This window comes from Phyllostomus discolor, chromosome 14 (genome assembly GCF_004126475.2).
Source record: "Phyllostomus discolor isolate MPI-MPIP mPhyDis1 chromosome 14, mPhyDis1.pri.v3, whole genome shotgun sequence".
Taxonomy (NCBI): domain Eukaryota; kingdom Metazoa; phylum Chordata; class Mammalia; order Chiroptera; family Phyllostomidae; genus Phyllostomus; species Phyllostomus discolor.
Genome location: NC_040916.2, coordinates 28,503,613 through 28,522,179, shown reverse-complemented (window position 1 = coordinate 28,522,179; position 18,567 = coordinate 28,503,613). Strand labels below are relative to the sequence as shown.

The 18,567-nt window shown below is 54.0% G+C and overlaps 1 pseudogene; it reads left to right on the top strand.

Moving 5' to 3' along the window:
• Positions 1-1,381: 1,381 nt before the first annotated feature.
• On the top strand, positions 1,382-17,015 carry LOC114489461 (annotated as a pseudogene).
• The last annotated feature ends 1,552 nt before the right edge of the window (positions 17,016-18,567 follow it).

The window sequence follows — 18,567 nt, the reverse complement described above, 5'->3', positions numbered from 1 at the left end:
TGGGAACTTTGTATTCCGCCTGGTCCAAGTGGATTGTCTGCATCCCAGTGAAACCTTGTCTGTGGGGGCTGACATTTCCATGTCCTGTAGCTGTGACTTGTCCCCAAACAGTCTATGCATCCCCCCGTGTCCAGTGGAGAGAACACGACTGGAAGGAGGACGACAGCGTGCCGCCACATCCCAACCTCAGTGCTCTTGTTAACTGAGGAGAGTCTGCACTGTTCTCCCCAGTAACAGGGTCTGACACCCCAGGGTGTGGTTGGAGAGCTGAGACCTTCTGCATGCCAGGCCCATTCCCCCACCCCTGCCGCCCTCAGGAACCTGGGTCCTGTCTCTCCCCCTCACTGAGGTGAGAAAGGTCAGATGAAGGGGTGAGGAGAGGGGAGAGGGGTGCAGCAGGAGCCCTGTAGCCTTGGGCCCGGGGATGGAGGGACCCCGGGAAGCTGGTCCGATGCGAACTGCAGCCCAGCGCGCGGCAGACTGACGGCGGGGAAAGAAGATGTCCCTGGAGTCCCCTGAGATGCTGGGCGTTTGCTTTGAAGCTCGATTGTCATAGCGTCTCTGGAGGCCGCAGGCCACAGGAGGACCCTGTCGGCTCCCAAGTCCCCTGACAGGCGCATTCACAGCCTCTCCCGTCCAACCTCAGAGAACAAAGGTCCTCCAGCAGAGGAGAAGTGAGCACACCTGGAAACCCAGGTGCAGCTCAGATGAAGGGCAGAGGGTGGATGGACCTTCTCAGCAACGCCCCCATGAACCTTCCCTGGAAAACCTGGAACCTGCCCATTGGTCCCTGACAGCACCGCCCGTGGGAACCTGAACATGGTGCTGCTTGGGAATGGATCTGAGGCCTGAGTGTCACAGGGGCCAGGACAGGTGGCGTGGGTCCGCCCTCTCTCTGTCACACCTGCACTGGGCTCTGCTGTCAAAGACGTTAGCCAACGACCACAGTGACCCTGTAATTCCTGCACCCTCCTCTCCTCCCACACTGCCCTCTGCTGCTCTGTCCTGGTTCCTCTGCTAAACACACTGTGACACAAGTGACATGAAGCAGGTGTGTACAGTGAGATACTGCTCACACACACCCACACCCAGGACTGATTCACACAGGTGAGCACACAGAGAGACCCAGAGGGAGGGAGTCAGGGCTGGAGCTGGTCTGCACTGCTCCATCCAACACGGGGTCCCAGTTCATGCCAATTTTGCCTTCTGGTTTCTGCCCAGCAACTGATGACACATAAGACTCTGAGCCAATCAGAGAACAAGTGTTTTCAAACTGGGACTTTGCCCTGTTTCCCTTGCTGAGCACCCTTTCTTCCTCCCCACCCTTTCTTCCAGATCATAGATGCACCTATAATAAAGAGCCCTGGAGTACCTTTGCTCTGTGATTTTCAGTTGAGAGTGCAAAGGTTAATTATGGGGTGCTGGTGAACACCAGTGTCCCTTTAGGAGGGAGGCTGAGAAGCTGGGGGAGGCTGCAGGGTGTCCCTCACCCAGGGAAGGAGTGTGGTGCTGTGAGCCTGCAGGTGAGGGCACAGGGGGAGCATGGAGCAGGGCAGGTAAGGTCTCCCCTGGGAAACCTGTGGGAGGGAGACAACGGGAACCAGGGAGCTGGACACCTGCCCGTCCCTGGGAACTTCCTGTGGTCAGAGAGGGGCAAGGCTTCTTACAGTCTCTGCTGGTGGTCTGTGGGAACGTGTTCTAGGAGATTCTAGAAGAGAGGCTGACACCAAACCCAGGTTCGCCTTCCTGCTGTTTGAAAGCCAATAACTGAGAGATAGGGACTGGTGGGAGGAAAGTAGGTCCATTCAAGGTCCTGCTCCTCGAGTTGATGGGGGTCTCAGCTCAAAGACCATCTGAACAATGGACACAGGCAGGGGTTTTTGTAAGGAAGGAGAAGGAGGAAAACAAAAACACAGCAAAGACACGGAAAGGAGGGTGTTGAGAGTTCTGCATGGAGGGGACAATGTGCAAACACAGTCTGTTCAGGTGACTGGTCAGGTCAGCAAACCTCCCAGAGCTGAACATCTGAGGGTGGGGTGAGCTCCTTCTGAAGTTAGTGTCTGGAATTCTTAAGTAAAATGGCTGTTTATCTGAGCTACATATAAGTGAGCAGGTCATCATTTACAGAAATAATGGTAAAAGAATGACTGGGTTACCAGGTGTGCATCTCAAAGGTGTATTGTAAAACCCTGGCCAGTGAGGCTTACTTGGTTGGAGCATCATCCCACACACCAAAAGGCTGGGGGTTCAGTTCCTGGTCAGGGCAGGAACCTAGATCTCGGATTCCAACTGCAGGTCAGGCAGCCTCTGAGAGGCAACCAACTGATGTTTCTCTCTCCTCCCCACTCTCTTTCTCTATTTATCTCCTACAATCTCCCCCTCTTCTTCTCTCTCTCAAAAAGCATTGAAAAAAATGTCTTTGGGTGAGTATTAGAAAATGTAGATTTATATGTAAAGAAGTTCATTACAGAACTATTTGTAAAATAGAAAAATCTGTGACTTCCAGTCAAGATGGAGGCACAGGTGGACTCACCGTATCTCCATGCACGACCAAGATTGGAACAACAACAATTTAGAGGCAGAATAACACACAGAACTGACAGAGAATTTATCTGAATGGAAGTTGGACAGCCAAGAAGTTGAAATAGACCCATTCTTCCAGACCGGTAGGAGGGGCGGAGATGAGCAGCCAGGTGTGGGTTGAGGCACAGAGAGCAGAGAGAGTTGGGTGCATAAGGCATCCAGGGGTGCGTAAGGCATCTGAGGCATGAGAGATCCCAGCGGGTGGACCTGGAGTATGCAAGTGGCAGCTGGCAGACCCAGTGAGGCGGCGACTGTGGAACAGGGCAGAGCACACAACCCAAGATCCCAGAGAAGGGACTGAGGTCCCACGGAGAATGGAGCAAATGCCATTGTTCCCTCTGGACCCCACCCCCACATACAACGTCACAACCCAGTGACTGGGGTGCCCAGCCCTGGTGAACACCTAAGGCTCCGCCCCTCACCCTAACAGGCGCAACCAGACCAAAAAGAGAGAGAGAGAGAGAGAGAGAGAGAGAGAGAGAGAGAGAGAGAGAGAGATGGCTCAAACATAAGAACAAATCAAAGCCCCACGTCTCATCCTTTTAAGTGACCAAGAGATAGCCAACCTATCAGATGCACAGTTCAAAACACTGGTGATCAGGAAGCTCACAGAATTGATTGATTTGGGCACTAATTAGATGAACAAATGCAGGTTACCATAAGAGAAATGAAGGAAAATGCACAGGGAACCAATAGTGATGGGAAGGAAACTGGGACTCAAAACAATAGAGTGGACCAGAAGGAGGAAAGAAGCAACCAAACAGGAAAGAATGGAGAAGTAAGAATTCAAAAAAATGAGGAGAAGTTTAGGAACCTCTAGGACATCTTTAAATGTTCCAACATCTGAATTATAGGGGTACCAGAAGGAGAAGAGGAAGAGCAACAGATTGAAAACTTATTTGAACAAATAATAAAGGAGAACTTCCCCAATCTGGCAAAGGAAATAGACTTCCAGGAAGTCCAGGAAGCTCAGAGAGTCCCAAAGCAGTTGGACCCAAGAAGGAACCCACAAAGGCACATCATAATTACATTAGCCAAGGTAAAAACGAAGGAGAGAATCCTAGAAGCAGCAAGAGATAAGGGGACAGTAACCTACAAAGGAGTTCCCATCAGGCTGTCAGCTGATTTCTCAAAAGAGACCTTACAGGCAAGAAGGGGCTGGAAAGAAGTATTCTAAGTCATGAAAGACAAGGACCTACATCCCAGACTGCTCTATCCAGCAAAGCTTTCATTTAGAATGGAAGGGCAGATAAAGTGCTTCTTTTTTAAAAAATATATTTTATTGATTATGCTATAACAGTTGTCCCATTTCCCCCTTCACTCCCCTCCACCCTGTACCCCCTCACCCACCCACGTTTCCCCCCTTTAGTTCATGTCCATGTGTCATACTTGTGAGTTCTTTAGCTTCTACATTTCCCGTACTATTCTTGCCCTCCCCCTATCTATTTTCAACCTACATTCTCTGCTACTTATTCTCTATACCTTTCCCCCCCTCTCCTCCTCCCACCCCCCTACTGCTAGCCCTCCATGTGCCCTCCATTTCTGTGGTTCTGTTTCTGTTCTAGTTGTTTACTTAGTTTCTTTTGGTTTTGCTTTAGGTGTGGTTGTTAATAATTGTGCGTTTGCTGCCCTTTTACTATACATGTCTTTTCTTTATCTTCTTTTCTTAGATAAGTCCCTTTAGCATTTCATAAAATAAGGGCTTGGTGATGATGAACTCCTTTAATTTGACCTTATCTGAAAAGCACTTTATCTTCCCTTCCATTCTAAATGAAAGCTTTGCTGGATAGAGCAATCTGGGATGTAGGTCCTTGTCTTTCATGACTTGGAATATTTCTTTCCAGCCCCTTCTTGCCTGTAAGGTCTCTTTTGAGAAATCAGCTGACAGTCTGATGGGAACTCCTTTGTAGGTTACTGTCCCCTTATCTCTTGCTGCTTCTAGGATTCTCTCCTTTGTTTTTACCTTGGTTAATGTAATTATGATGTGCCTTGGTGCGTTCCTCCTTGGGTCCAACTTCTTTGGGACTCTCTGAGCTTCCTGGACTTCCTGGAAGTCTATTTCCTTTGCCAGATTGGGGAAGTTCTCCTTTATTATTTGTTCAAATAACTTTTCCACTTGTTGCTCCTCCCCTTCTGGTACCCCTATAATTCAGATGTTGGAATGTTTAAAGGTGTCCTTGATGGTCTTAAGCTTTTCCTCAATTTTTTGAATTCTTATTTCATCATGCTTTCCTGCTTGGTTGATTCTATCTTCCTTCTGGTCCACTGTATTGTTTTGAGACTCAGATTCCTTCCTTTCACTATTGGCTCTCCTCTGCGTATCTTCCTGCATCTCTTTTATGGTAACCTGCATCCTTTCAATTAAATTGCGCCCCAAATCAACCAATTCCGTGAGCTTTCTGATCACCAGTGTTTTGAACTGTGCATCTGATAGATTGGCTATTTCTTGGTGGCTCAAAAGGATGAGTCCTGGGGGACTGATCTGTTCTGCTGGAAACATATCTTATGTCTTTCCCTATCTCTTCTTTTTTTTTTTTTTTTTTTTTTCCGGTCTGGTCGCTGTTGTTATGGTGGGGGGCGGAGCCTTAGGTGTTCACCGGGCCTGGGCACCCCAGTCACTAGATTGTGACGTTATATGTGGGGGCAGGGGCGGGAGCGGGGACAAGAGGGTACAATGGCGGAAGTTCCGTTCTCCTGGGCTCAGACACTTCCTTGCTTGGGATCCTGGGCCACGAGCTCTGCCCTGGTCCACAATCACTGCCCCACTGGTTCCCCCAGCCGCAGCTTCCATACTCAGGGATCACCGCTGCGTTCTTGCACCCCAGATGGCTGTCGCGCCGATTTTGCGCCAAATTTCCCCCGACCTCCCTGCGCTGCCGACCCACGCCAGCCCTGCGCCTGCCCAGCTCATCGTCCCCTACCAGTGTGGATGTACGGGTCTACTTCAACTTCTTGGCTGTCCGACTTCTATTCAGATAAATCCTCTGACAGTTCTGAGTGAAATTATGCCTGTAAATTATTGTTTTTCTATTCTTGGTTGTGCGAGGAAGTACGGTGCATCCACCTATTCCTCCATCTTGTTGGAAGAGTGCTTCTCAGATAAGGGCAAGTTAAAGGAGTTCATCATCACCAAGCCCTTATTTTATGAAATGTTAAAGGGACTTCTCTAAGAAAAGAAGATTAGAAAAAGCATGTATAGTAAAATGACAGCAAACTCACAATTATTAACAACCACACCTAAAACAAAACCAAAAGAAACTAAGCAAATAACTAAAACAGGAACAGAACCACAGAAATGGAGATCACATGGAGGGTTAGTAAAAGGGGAGTGGGAGGAGGAGAGAGGGGGTAAAGGTACAGTGAATAAGTAGCATAGATTGTAGGTAGAAAATAGACAGGGGGAGGGTAAGAAAAGTATGAGACATGTAGAAGCTAAAGTACTTATAAGTATGACACATGGACATGAACCAAAGGGGGGGACTGTGGGTGGGAGGAGGTGTACAGGGTGGAGGGGAGTGAAGGGGGGAAATGGGACAACTGTAATAACATAATCAATAAAATATATTTAAAAAAGAAAAGAAAAGTAAAGAAAAATCTGAACCCACCACATACAGGAGAGTTGGAGAAAGAATCCACACACACTGTCTGAGCACAGAGGGGGTTCCAGTCCACGTGTGTCTGCACTGACTCTTTGGAAAACTGTCTATTCAGGTCCACTGCTCATTTTTGAAACAGGATTTGTTTGTTTGTTTGTTTGGGCGGTATTTAGTTACATGAGTTCTGTACACATTTTGAATACTAAATGCATTTTTAAAAAGTAGAGAGGCTAATTACTAGCTGCATTTTATTTATTTATTTATTTATTTGAAGATTCCATTTACTAATTTGTAGAGAAAGGGAGAAGGAGGGAGAAAGAGAAGGAGAGAGACACTGGAGTTCAGGAGAAACGCCGATTGGTTGCCTCTCACAGGGCCCCAGCTGTAACCTGGCCCACAACCCAGGCCTGTGCCCTGACTGGGAATTGAACTGGTGACCTTTTGGATCGCAGGTGGGCACTCAACACACTAAGCCACATCAGCCAGGGTTAAACTTTTTATATTGCATTACTGGAAAATATCTTCTTCATTTAGTACATTGTCTTTTTGTTTTGTTGATGGTTCCCATGCTGTGCAAACACTTGTTAGTTGGTCATGGTCCCGTCTGTTAGTTTGTCCCTCTTTGCCCTTGCAGGAGGAGACTCACCCAAAGGGACATCACTACGAGCAGAGCCACAGCATCCTCATTGCCTGTGTTTTCTCCTGGTTTTCTGGTCTCAGGCTTTCCTGGCAGGTGGTACAAGACAGTGACCCAGGTACATTGCTTCACCTGTGTCTGTCCAGTGTTCCCATGATTTTGAGAGACTCCTGGCCTCATTGTCCGCTCCTCCCTCCATCGTCACAGACTAACTGAGCACGTAAGTGAGGGCTCCTGTCCGGGCTCTGTTCGGTCCCATTGAACTAGAGTCTGTGTTTATGCTAGGGCGTTGCTATCGGATAGGGTGACTCCTCCAACTTCCTTCTTTCTCAAGATTCCTTGGCTCTGTGGGGTCTTTCTGGACCCGTAGCAAGTTTAGGATTAGTCGTCCTACTTCTGAGGAGAAGACCCCTGGTGTTTCACAGGCCTCGCTGGAACCTGCGTGCTGCTGTAGCCCTGAGGACACTCTGTGTGTGTTAACCCTTCCACCCGCGAGCTCAGTGTGTGTCCTCCCGCTGATGTGTGCGCCCTCCAGGTTCCCTCCTTATCGTCTTCCAGCCATCAGGGCACAGGTCTGCCACCTCTTCAATTACATTTATTCCTAGGTACCTTATGCTTTTTGATGAAAATGTAAATGGAATTTATAAAGTTTCTCCCTAAGATGAATCATCAGTAGGGTATAGAAATGCAGTAGGTTTCTGATTTTGTATCCTGCAAAACATGCACATAATTTTCAAAATACAGGATGCAAAGGACTCTCCTGCTCTGGCTGGAATGGGAGCCCCTGGGAGTGGCTGAGCAGGAGGGAGATGAGGGGTCAGGATGAGCTGGCTGCTGTGCAGATCATGGCCTGCAGGGGGCAGCAGTGGGACCGGGGACTCAGAGGGGAGGGGCCTGCCTTCCTCAGAGGGTGATGCTGGGGGCCGGCAGCTGGTTATGGCAGGACGTGTGGGTGAGTGGAGGGATTCTGAGCACGTTCGCACAGGAGGGTCCCGCTCTCCCTGAGGACGAGGGTTAAGGTATGTACACTACCGTTCCATGTTTCCTGGGTGATTTCCATGCTGGAGTCCAAAGCGAAGAGACTCCCCAGGAGACGTTTGCAGAGGAGGGTCTCCCATCAGCAGGGATCCTGGTTGTGCCCCCTGCCGGCCCTAAGGAGGCCGTGTCTCCATGTGGAATTCTCCACCTTCTCCCAGGTGGTCACTGCTACCCAGCCCCTCCTGGAGTCTCTCTCTGCCCAGCAGGGAACGATGGTGAGGCGCCTGGTCCTCCGTCTGCCTGCCCTCCCTGTCTGCCTCACCGTGGTCCAGCTGCTCAGCCCCTGCTCAGGTAGGGCCTGCTCTGCGTTTGTGCATCTGAACCTTTACCTTGGGGCCCAGTCAGAACCCTGGACTCCCCCCATCCCTGCAAGGCCGTCCAGACACACCTGTGTGAGGACCCAGTTTCTGTCTAGGTGTCTCTCCCCTCGCCCTCCCTGCTGGGGCACGCCCTGGCCCTCTGGACCCAGCTCCCTCTGACGGAGCCCCCTCTTCTGATGACCAGCTCAGTTTGCTGTGGTGGGACCCCCCGAGCCCATCCTGGCCATCGAAGGTGAAGACGCTGAGCTACCCTGTCACCTGTCCCCAAAGATGAGCGCTGAGACCATGGAGCTGATGTGGGTGCGATCCAGCCCCAGGCAGGTAGTGCACACGTATGCACACGGGCAGGAAGTCATGCCAGCAGCAGAGTATCGAGGGAGAACTTTGATTTTAAGAGAGGGCATCACTGCGGGGAAGGTTGCTCTCCAGATTTGGGACGTCAGAGCCTCTGACAGAGGAACCTACCTGTGTTATTTCCAAGATGGAGATTTCTATGCAAAAGCCCAGGTGGAGCTGAAGGTTGCAGGTGAGCCTCAGGTTTGATCTGTGCTTGTTTCCTCTGGGGTCAGGGGCAGAGACTCCAGGCCCACCTGAGAGCACTCCTGGCTCCTCACCATCTCCTGTCCCCACCCTCCCCCCCCCACCTCCCTCCCTGCTTCTCTGAGGCCCGAGACAGACCCAGGTCTTCCCCCAGGAAGGGCTCCTCCTGCATCCAGTAAAGAGTCCCTCACACCACCCACCAGGTCTCAGCAGGGAAGTGGAGGTCAGGGACGGGAAGGAGGAGGACACCCCCCCACAGTGGGTGGCACACAGGTGTTTGGGTTCAGCGTGTCCCAGACAGTGGCCGTGGGCCCCCCAGGTGCCCGCTGCTGTGGGTCCAGGGGGCTGAGCTGCAGGGTCAGCACCTGTGGTGCCCACACCCTCCAACCAAAGGCCCTGGAAACACTCTTGCAGTTGAACAGGGTGTGTCCATCCCTGGAGCAGTGAGGGGGGACGCACAGGGGAGGAAACCGGGGTGTCTCAGAGAGGGGGGTCAGAGAGGATTTGGTGTGACCTCTGGGCTGTCAGGGGACTTGGGGGGATGTGGAAGCAGGGCTCTGCTCTGGGCTGGGTGCTGTCAGGAAGGTGCAGGGGTGTCATGGGTCACTCCCAGCCAGGACAGGGAGGGTGGTCACTGCTGAGGTCTGCACACTATTCCTGCTTCCTCTGTGCTCAGACCCACTGCTGAGTGATCTTGACTGTGTCCTGACCCGTCCCAGGGACAGAGTGACCTCGTCTGAGGTGCTGCCCTGTGAAAGTGCTCATGTCCGGGTGTCAGGGCTGCACTTCACCTTCTCAGGACACAGCCCCGCCCTGGGCTTCTGCCTGGTGGGTCCCTGGGGAGCCCGGCAGGGGATGGACTATGGGGGGTCCTGGCTTTGTCCCTGCAGGGCCTCCTGAGCCTGACACTGTCCCTCCCTGTAGATCACAGGTCCTTTGAAGAGAGTCCTCCCCACAGGACTCTGTCCTTCCAGGTCTGTAAGGGGCTTCCTCCTGCTCCCCTTGTGTTTAGGGATTCAGTGTCAGTAGGAAATACCCCACAGTTCCTGCCTGGGTCAGCGCTCCTCTGTGGAGAAGTGTTCCCCTCTCCACAGTCACGTGACAGAAACCTCTCATGGTACAGAGACGCCAAAAAGAGGCTGACACCTGCAGCACTAAGTCCAGCAGGAGTTTCCAATGGGGCTGCCTTGCCACCTGCAGCTTGGGTGGCGGCAAGACAGTGCACAGATCCTTCCCCCACACAGCATGGAGAAGGCTGACACAGGACGGGGGGATGGATGGGTGCTTTGGGGTGGGACCTGTTTCAGCTAAGGGGGAACCGTTTACGTGCTTGCCCAGGGTGGGGTGAGGGGCTGTTCCAGGAACCAGAATGTCTGGGCCATGGGGGAGGGGAGGGTCCAGCAGTCTCTAAGGGGATTTAGGGGAAACAATGTTACTTCCAGCCCAGATCCCCCTGGATCCAGCAGGAGGGTCCAGCCATGGTCAGGCAGGGGTCACACCGTGGGTCAGTCTCTCCTGCACAGCACACTCTGGGAGCAGCTCCTGTGAATTCCTGCTGGGCTCATCCAGGGTGGGTGTGCCCCTCCCTGCTGTGGAGACCCCCACCAGTGCAGAGGGCTCCCCAGGATTCAGACTCACTGTTCCTCCCCAGCACTGGGCTCTGACCCCCACGTTGAAATGAAGGGCTACGAGGCTGGAGGGATCCGTGTGGAGTGCACGTCTGCCGGCTGGTACCCGCAGCCCCAGATCCAGTGGAGAGACTCCAGGGGACACAGCTTGTCTGCTGAGGGGGCCACAGGGGCTGCAGACCCCCAGGGCCTTTATGCAGCCTCAGCCTCTGTGATCCTGGAAGGTGGCTCTGGGGAGGGGGTCTCCTGTGTCATCAGAAACCCCCTGCTGGGCCAGGAGAGGTCAGCCACGGTTTCCATTGCAGGTGAGTGCCCTGCCCACTGCCCTGGGCTCCCTGGTGCCCCTGGGGGAAGGTGTGGTTGTCTGCTGCTGACCTGGGTCTGTGCAGGGGACAGAAGGGACAGAGCAGGGACCTGCTGCTCCTTCCCCATGAAACTGTTTGTGTCACAGACACCTTCTGAGCACCTCCTGGGGCCACACACGGTGCCAGGGGATGGGGACTGGGGACAAATGGTCAAGGTCAGCAAAGACATGAGAAAAGGGGAAAATATGTACAACTCAAATCTCAGGAAAAGGGCTGATCTCCTCAAAATATAAAACAACGAAGTAGAGCAATGAGCAAAGAACAGGAATTATCCGTCCACAGAACAGGAAATGACTCAGGAAAAGGTGTCCGATCTCACTGACTAGGGAGCTGATTTCCACCTGCGAGGCTGGCAAAACAGGAAAAAACGAGGTGGTTGGCTACACATTCTGGTGGCAGGATTGTGGGGAGACGGTCACTCTTAGAGGTTTGTGGCTATTGTTTGGTGTAGTTTTCTGTCAATAAGCACAACATCCACTGGGGACACCAGAGCCTCCTCATCCAGAGGACTCACTCAGTTATGCAAGACCCACTTCTGGGAAATTATCTGACAATCAGCTTGCATTTGTGTGAAATGACCCACATAAAAGGTTATTTCCTGCACCATGAACTGTAACAACAAAGAGTCAGAGATGGTGCAAGTGCCCCCGAGGGGCCGTGTGTGCAGGGGGCGCTGCCCTGTGAGAGCAGACACAGACCTGCCCCCTGTGCTGAGGCGGGAAGGTCGCCCAGACCCAGGGGAGCACAGAAAACAGCTGGTAGAGCTCCCGGTATAGAGTGCTGTCTTTACTGTAAACAAAATGAAATAAAATTATATTAATGTTTTTAAAATTTAACAAACACTTGCATGGCACTCACTATGTGTCAGGCACTGGATAAGCATTAGGTTAATCCCTTACCCATCAGGACACAAGGAACAGGTGCTTAAGTCATTAGTTCAAGGTCACAGAGCTAGTCAGGCACAACAGTCTGTATCTGAACCCAGGCCTTCCAGCCCCAAAATTCACCATCTTCATCACCAGATCAAGCTGACTGGGGTTTGGAGGGGACATTTTAATAACTTTGTAAATATGTCTGATATTCGAACTTCTCCTATGTGAGGGGCAGACATTTCAAGAAACAGTACTGATTATGTGACTGCAAGAGTTCTGGGCACTTTGGGAAGAAAAGGATCGCCTTGTGCCCTGTGATGCCCTGTGAAGTTGACCAGCTAATGGCTGAGGCTCACCCTCCGCAGGCCCCTTCTTCCGGAACACCCAACCCTGGGTGGTGGCCCTGGGCGTGACCCTGCTGGCTCTGCTGGGGCTCCTGGCGGGGACGTGGTACTTCCTGTGGCGGCAGCAGAAGAAGATCCAGGCCCTGTCCCAGGAGAAGGAGAGGGAGCGAGCGGAGAAAGAAGCAGCTCAGGCGGAGAAGGAAGCAGCTCGGGCGGAGAAAGAAGCAGCTAAGAGGGAGAAAGAAGCAGCTAAGAGGGAGAAAGCAACAGCTCAGGAGGAGAAAGAAGCAGCTCGGGCGGAGAAAGAAGCAGCTCAGGCGGAGAAAGAAGCAATGAGGAAAAAGCTGCAGTGGGAGCAAAGCCACAAAGGTGAGGCCCCACTGCAGGAGAGCACAATATCCTGCCCCAGCCCACACCCACCACCCATCACGCGGGTCTCCCCTCAGTCCCCGTGACAGGAGTTTTTTTCTGCTTATTTCCAGAGCGGCTGCAGGATGAACTTGGTAAGTACTGATCGCTGTCCCCGCGTGTCCCTGGGACCCGGCCTTCGGCGAGTCACCAACACCCCTCACCTTGTTCCCTGCAGGGCGGACAAGGACCTGGTACCGACCACGTGAGTGCCCCGAACCCACAGCCCAGCCCCTGTGCTCCCATTTTTCAGCCCCTTCCTCACCCCTGACCCCCCAGGGGAAGCTAGGAGGGCGCTGTTGTAGCCTGCACGGGGGGTGGGGAAGACCAGGCAGGTTTTGTCCTGGGGAAGGGGCTGCGGTCTCTCCCCACCAGGGGGCGCTCGCGCGGGACGCCTGGCAGCCCTGGGAAGGAGGGGGGCGGGGCAGGTGACTAGGCCTGTGAGGTCCTCCCTCCCCAGTGACTTGACAAAATCTGCAGCACACGGACCAGAAGAGCAGCAAAGAAAAATCACAAAAAGAGTGTGGCCACAGTGTCAGTTGGGACAGATCTGTCGTCACTGCTGAAAAATAGTGTCTGAAATTTTCTAAGTTGCCCAATTCTTTGCAGAAGTAGGCAGGGATTAACACAGATCGATGAGGATGGATTCTAGCACGCAGTTGCACACTCGTGTGCACAGGCTGACCCAATGCCCAGCACCCCCGGGTTCGGGGTAAGGTGGTCACCCCTTACCCGATGGACATGCCGTCCACTACCAAACCCTGAATACACGAGGGTTTCCTTTCCGTGTGCAGGACGTCTCCTCATCGGCACCCCAGCACCGCAGCGTCGCTGTTCTGTGCTTGGGGACGTTACTGGGTAAAATACGGGTGACTGAGCACCAGCGCTGTGATGCTGGGACCCTCCATCTGTCACAGAGATGCTCCTCAGGGACTAAGGGGGGACGGTCCACAGGGTGGACGTGCTGGACTCAGGGAGGACCCGTGAGGGGGCAGCGTGGTGGTGCAAGATCTCATCACGCTGCTCATAAAGATGTACAATTTAAAAATTATTACTTATTTTTTTCTGGAATTTTCCGTTGAATACTTCCCAGCACAGTGGACAGAATTTAACTGAAAGTTGGAAAGAAAAAGTCAGATGAGGGGTGACCGCTGCACAGACACGGACAGGACAGCTGTGCGGTGACCCTGGGACAGCCCGTGCAGGGCCCCTGGGGGTCCTGAGCTGCAGCTGATGGAAAGAGGAGGGGGATTCGGGGAGGGAACAGGCAGAGGGGGAGGAGGGGAGGGTGGGGGGCACACAGGAAGATGACAGGGGGCACAAGGGAGAGGAAGGAACCGACCCAGACATGACAGCTCAAGTGACCGTCTGTCTCCATTGCAGGTGAGCAGTCTCAGGCCTATGCAGGTGAGTGAGCCTGAGGCTCTCTGGTTTCCCGGCTCCTGTGTGGGAAGCACGTGCAGCCTTTCCTGCTGGGGGAAGAGCCATCCCATCCAGCTCAGAGGCTCATTCTCTGTGTCTGCACCACCCCCTCCTGTCTGGTCACTCAGAGAGGACCTTCCAGACACAGTGTCCCCTCACCCTGCTGACACCTACGCCCACACCCGGCAGAGCCTGCTCATGTCCCCACAGCCCCAGCATGATGGAGGGAAGCCCAGCACTGGGAGAGGGTTCAGCCTGGCCCGCAGAGCTGCAGATGAGGGGAGTGGACATTGGAGGGGACTGAGGAGAGGAGAGAGAAGAGGCTCAGTGAGGACAGTGGGTGGGGGGGGGGACAGAAAGAATGACCTTTCCTTGTCTGTGTCTCCTTCCTTCCAGAGTTGAAGATGGCCCTCTTCCAGCCTGGTGAGTGGGTCCCTGTGTGTCCCCAGGACAACCCCCGAGGGCCCCTGCTCCCTCTTTCCTCTCCAACTCTTGCCTGGGACAGTTTTGGGGTGACTTGAGGTTGTGATCTCAAAGATGTCCCCACCTGCTGCCCGGAGCCCAGGGACCAGGGACAGCAGCTGTCCTGGGGCCCACAGGTCTCTGTGGGAGGAAGAGGCAGGAGGGGCGGGGCTGGAGGGAGGGGCTGCAGGGAGGGGGAGGGGGGGACCTGACCAAGTTCCTCCCCTCCTGCCCCTGTGTGTCCCCGAGTTCTGCCGTGTTCCACAGTCACTGCTGCTCTGTGAGGGCTGGGACAAGGACCGAGTGAGGAGGTCACTGTGTTGTCAGAGCACCCGCAGGAAACAGACGGCCTGTTTGAAGGGGGTGTTTGTCTGACAGTAATGACCACGGTGAGGAGAAGGTGTCATAAGCCCTAAAAACGATGCAGACAACTCCTCAGACTACAACAGACTGTGCTGTAGACTGATTCACTCGCAGGGGTGCAGGGTCAGAGAGGACAGAGGACCCCACAACCTGCACAGATTATTCCCTGACAACACACCCCTCACAGCACTTTCTCACACTGTGACTCTGGCACTGATGACTGACAGGAACAGAAACAGAGAATGTGGCAGCACCGATCACAAGTCCTGGTGCACCTGTGACAGGTGACCCTTTATCACCCACACGATCCCCAGTGTGGAGTTGACCTTGGTGCCCCTGTCACTCTGGCTGTTACTGAAAAAGTGCTCAGGGCCATGTTTAAGGGACATGGATGACCGTCACCTGGAGGCTTTTGTGTGCTGGCTGAGGACAGTGAGGTGGGTCAAAGGTCACAGCAGGAAGAGGTGAAAGAGATCCCTGACACAGAGACGGGGTTGGATGTATTCACAGTGACAGGTGGGGTGACATTAGGGAGACCAACAAGGACAGATGAGGCCCCAGGGCTCCCAGCAGTGAGAACTGTGACTGACCCTGGGCCGAGGGCAGAGGGACAGGGAGGAGTCCCTGGGGCCTTGAGGAGGCAGCTGGGGCTCAGGGGGGGCTCTTGGGGGAGGTGCTGGGGTGGAGCATCTCCCTGGGGGATGTGGGAGTCAGCGCTGTGCCCCCTCTCCTCCCTCCTTCCCGTGTCCAGCCTGCGCCTCCCCTTGGACAAACCCCACAGTAACCAGAGCCCAGGGGCCCAGTGGTGCTGTCCCTGGAGGACTGAGTCCTGGGCCAGAGGGGGTGGGACAGGTGGGGAGTGGACCCCAGAGCAGGTGGAGCCCCAGCCTGGCCCCGAGCACAGGAGGGACATGGTGTCTGTTGTCACACCAGGCACTTCCTCTGTGCCCAGCCTGGGGCTCAGTCTACCACCCATTTGTCCTATTCCACCCCAGAGACCAGTGTTTTACCCCCAGTTCTCAGATATGATATTGAACTTGAGATATTCCGCAGCTGGTGTCTGTGGAAAGAGAGACTGTGCAGGAAAGGACGTCACCCAGCTCAGGGGGCAGGGCCAGGGCTGACATTTAATCCATGTGACTGCGCAGCACAGGTGGGCACGGACATTCTGGGGCAGAAACAGGAAAATGGTAGAAGGAAGCAGCCAGCTTCAGATGGTGGGAGGTTCCTCACCAAACACAAGGCCCCTGTGGACTCTCTTGGCACAGCCAAGGGTCATATCCAGGGTGGGCTGGGGACCCCAGGCTCTGGGCTCAGGCCTCCTTCCCAGACCCATGTCATGAGGCTGAGGCTCAAGTCTGACAACCACGGCTGACCCCACGCCCTCTGACCCCGTGCAGCCGATGTGTTTCTGGATCCAGACATGGTGCACCCCTACCTCCTGGTTTCTGAGGACAGGAGGAGCCTGCAGCAGGCAGACACATGGCAGAACCTGCCAGAAAACCCCTAGAGATTTTGCGGGAACTACTGTGTGCTGGGCTGTGAGAGCTTCATGTCAGGGAGACACTTCTGGGAGGTGGAGGTGGGGGACAGGGCACAGTGGTGTGTTGGGGTGTGCAGCGAGAACATGGAGAGGAAAAGTGTTCAAATGACACCTGAGAATGGATTCTGGGTTATAAGGAAGTGTTTTGGGGATCAGGTTCTCACAGTCCCCAAAACCATACTAACAAATGTGAGTCCCCCCTGGGAGGGTGGGGGTTTTCCTGGACTGTGAGCTGGGGGAGGTCTCGTTCTACAATGCCCTCGACGGGTCTCACCTCTTCACCTTCCCACACACCCGCTTCTCTGGGCCTCTGAGGCCTGTTTTCTGCATTATGATGTTCGAACCCACTCCCTTGACCATTTGCCCAGCCCAGAATTGAGGGGGAATGTCCCTGTGTCTGACCCAGGGCCTGACCCTTCCCTGGAGACCACAGTGGCCCCGGGCTCAGCTGGTGGGAATGGGGACCCTCAGGCTGAAGAAACGTCTCTTTTTTCTGCTGCCCGGCCTGGAGCTGAGGGCCTCCTGGACAGCAAACGTCTCAGCAGGAAGGGGCCGAGGACATACAGAAGGGACCAGCCGCCAGTTTCTGAACCAGCCTGTGACCCGTGGGCACAGAGCAGACCCACCCCCCCACCTCCCACCTGGAGGTCCTCTGTGAGCAGGACGGTGGGGGGAGGGGCAGACGGACGTCAGTGGAAGTTTCATCACACGGTGGGACCCACGTCCAGGACAGGGATGCCCACCGCTGACCCCCACTGAGGTTCCCGAGGTTCCTGTCACCTGTGGGTCCTGGGGAAAGGCCCCTCTTCCTCCTCATCATCATCACTGTGACTGTTTACCGTGTCTCCTCTCCCCCCACATGTGGGTGTCATGTCACGTGTGCTAAATAAATGTGTCAATGATCGTCACTCTTCAACTGAGTATCTCCACCTTTAAGCCCCTAGAGCTACCTCACTAGCTTCACAGTTTAACTCATGAAAGCATTTTCTCAAAATCCTTATTGTGTTGGTTTTGCATTGCTGCTTGATAAATAATCACACATTTTATGACCTAACACAGCACACGTTTATTTTCTTACAATCCTGGAAGTCAGAAGTCCACCATGACTCCCACTGGGCTGAAATAAAAGTATCTGAAGGTGAGGGTCTTATTTGCTTGTTTTTGAGGACCCAGGGACCCATGTGTCTTGCTGACTCTGGCTGCTGGCAGAGCTGAGTTCCCTGCGGTGATGGGACCCAGGGGCCCCTCTTGCTGCTGTCAGAAGAGCTGAGACCCCTCCAGACTGGGAACATCTGGGGTCGTTCTTGCAGGGACAGATGTGAGGGGACAAGTCACCTGAATGGAACGACATGGGGACAGAGTCCAGGTTATGCAGCACTTGCCTGGTGGGGCCCTTGCTGGTGAGCTAACTGCAGCGTGGGTGGGGTCAGAGGGAGTCCCAGGCCTCCAGAGAATATGTGTGAAATGTTAAGGAATGGGAAGATTGTTCTAGAAGAAATGTGCAGAATGGGCCGACTGTGTCTGTGGGGCACGGGGAGGGACACACACAGTAAATCCTCAAAACCACTGGCTGTATAAATATCCGGGAGTTGGGACGGCGGGAGAAACTGCCGGTCTCACGGGAGAGTCCGTTGGAGGGGCCCACCGGGTCCTAGAATGTACACAAACCCCCCACCCAGGAATCAACACCAGAGGGGCCCATTCAGCTTGTGGGTAGCAGGTGAAGTGACTGACAGCAGGGTGACAGCTGAGCAAAGGGCATTGTTCCCTCTCTGACCCCTCCCCCACACACGGGGCCAAAATGGAGATCACGTGGAGGGTTATCAGTGGGGAGGGTGGAGGGGGAATGGGGTGACCGTACAGAGAACAGGAAATAATTGGCAGGTACAAAATACACAGGGGGAGGTTAAGACTAATATAGGAAGTAGAGAAGCCAAAGAACTAACATGCACTCATGAACTAGGGGAAGGGGGGGTTCTGGAGGGAGGGGGATGCGCGGCAGGCGGCGATAAAGGGGAGGGAAAATATGGGGCATCTGTAATAGTAAAATCAATAAACTATATCCCCGAAAAAGATACAGACTAAAATCGCGTTAAATGTCTCATTAATCGTTTACATTATTAAGTTTCAAAGATAGTATTTTGGTTAATTTAGGTTAGCTGCCTCTGCGCTGGGCGGCGCAGTTATGATCCGAGCCGACACGTGCGGGACGAAGGAGGCGCGAACCAGACGCACAGGGGAGGGTGGGCGTTCCTTGCAGCGCCAGTGCGAGCCCGGGGCCGCCCCCTACCTGAGACTGGAGCGAAGGAGCGGAGGAAGGGGAAGAGGGGGGCGTGTGGCAGGGAGACTTGCGGGGAGGCAGTGGGCTCCCCAGCTCCAAGGACAAGTCACGGGCGGGGCCGCAGGCCTGGGGGCGCAGGCGGGGAGGAATCGCGGGGAGACCTGG